We start from the raw sequence: 2,312 nt of genomic DNA on the forward strand, positions 1-2,312 counted from the left end.
TACATTAAACCCTCTTGTGGATAAGAAATAACACAGCAAGGGGTATACAAATAATTTCCGTACCATATAATTGAATAATAATTCATTTAATAATTCATTAACCACTACGTGCCTTTAAGAACCCCCTACAGAGGTTTCATTTACACACTATTATGAATACATACATGATTATTAGAAAGTGAATATGTTTATTACTCATTCGTAGGCTAACGATCAATACCCTTCTTCTCTCCATATGGAGGGGTGGAGTAGGGGAGGTGGTGTAAGAGAGAGTTAAAGAAGGAAGTAAAGAGGAGGAGAAGGAGGTGAAGGAGGAGGAGGAGGAGGAGGAGGAGGAGGAGGAGGAGGAGGAGGAGGAGATTTTTTTTTTTTTTTTTTTTTTTTAGGAATTATGAAAATGAAGAAAGAACAACTGAAGAAAAACACGATTGGGAAGAAAAATAGGAGAGAAGAGGCGGATAATAATAATATATTCATAGCATATAGAACTCAGAGAGAAAGGCAGAAGAAAGTTTATGATAATCGCCCGGCAACAATGATATGATTCACGTAGCAAAATAACGGGGATCACAATAACACTAAATGGCCTTTTTCAAAACATTTTGCAAAACAAATGATAAAAGATATTGTTTTTGGACATTTTTATTGAATTCATCAGATCAAATAAACTTGGGAAATAAAACCAAGAGAAATGATAAGTGAATAACAAAAAAAAAAATTACATAGAATAAATATAACAAAAAGGGAAACTAAAACAATACAAGACAGACGATGGGACGTGCAGTGTAGGAATAAATGCAGAAAACACTTGTCATTTTCTAAAACGTTTTTGTATATTCCTAGAAATACTTGTAGCGAAGCTTTCTTTTTTATAGTGTGCAAACAATCTAAGATAATGTATCGAACTTGTCATGTAAAGAACGATTAGTTTAATCTAGTAGTAAAAATTCGCTATGATTAACTTTTCTACTAACACACCTGAGCCGAGATGGAAGAATATTACGTTGTAGAAAGAATTGTTAACAAATTTTGTGGCCTCTAGGAAGCGCAGTGTGGACGTGACGCATTATTATGTGCACGAGTACACTCCAAAAATACTGAATGCGCTACGTCTACTACCCTTGCTTTTTTGAACGCCTGAAGACAGTAATGCAGAACCAACAAGCACACAGATAAACACTAATTATGCACCCATATAAAAACTTTTTCAGAGAGATATTTCGGTTCAAATAGATAGTCCATAACCATATCGTTTACCCACACATTTTGCCTGTTGTCTATTTAGGAAGTTGAGACTACCATCAAAAGACGATGGAAAACTCTCAATAACGCTGAAGGAATTGTCTGTTTCGCTACAGGACGACATTGTTAATTGAGATGGCTTGGGTTAGTACACAAACCATGACGTCATCAAAACTAACACCAAGAGATGACGCTGTATGCTGTGTTTCAGAATGCAAATTATAGGACCAGAAATATTTTTGTCAAAAAGTCCCTCAAAGAATACTTTTGAGATAAGATACACGTTTTAAACATGGTTTTCCTGAAAATGAATAACATTACGAAAGAAAAAATGCTAAGATGTACTTGGATATGGTGAATACCCTTTAAGCCAAGTAGAACATAAATTCAGAAGCCTTTCCTCAGCCTGAACTAACGTTTCCTCACATAAGAACACAAGACTGGAGGAGACTGCTAGAGGCCATAGGGCTTACAACTGGCAGTTCTATGTTCCTTACCACCTGTCATCACTCTACATAAATCATATCTTCTCGTAAAACAACCAACTGTTTCGGCGCTCACTACATGGTTACTAAATCTATCCCATTCGTTAACCACTCCGGAATAGTCTGAAATGTTCCGTTGTAGCCTGAAGGAACGGTACCTATCAGTCTGAAGAAAGGTTTTTGCCTGAAGAAACACTTCCTTATAGCCTTAGAAAAAATCCTCACAGGCCAAAGAAACGCCCCTTCTCAGCCTGAAGAAATATTGTACGTGTGTGTGTGTGTGTGTGTGTGTGTGTGTGTGTGTGTGTGTGTGTGTGTGTGTGTGTGTGTGTGTGTGTGTGTGTATGTATGTGTGTGTGTGCGCGCGCGTATATATATGTGTGTGTGTGTGTGTGTGTGTGTGTGTGTGTGTGTGTGTGTGTGTGTGTGTGTGTGTGTGTGTGTGTGTGTGTGTGTGTGTGTGTGTTGTGTTTGTGCCTGAAGATTTTTTTAAGAAACGTTTTATGTTTTAAGAAAGAGTTCCTCGCGGCCTTAAGAAACATTGCCTCACGCTTAAGAATCTGCGACACTGTAGTAGTTAGAAAT

This window comes from Oratosquilla oratoria, chromosome 21 (assembly GCF_046742065.1).
Source record: "Oratosquilla oratoria isolate Oo_2021 chromosome 21, ASM4674206v1, whole genome shotgun sequence".
Taxonomy (NCBI): Eukaryota; Metazoa; Arthropoda; class Malacostraca; order Stomatopoda; family Squillidae; genus Oratosquilla; species Oratosquilla oratoria.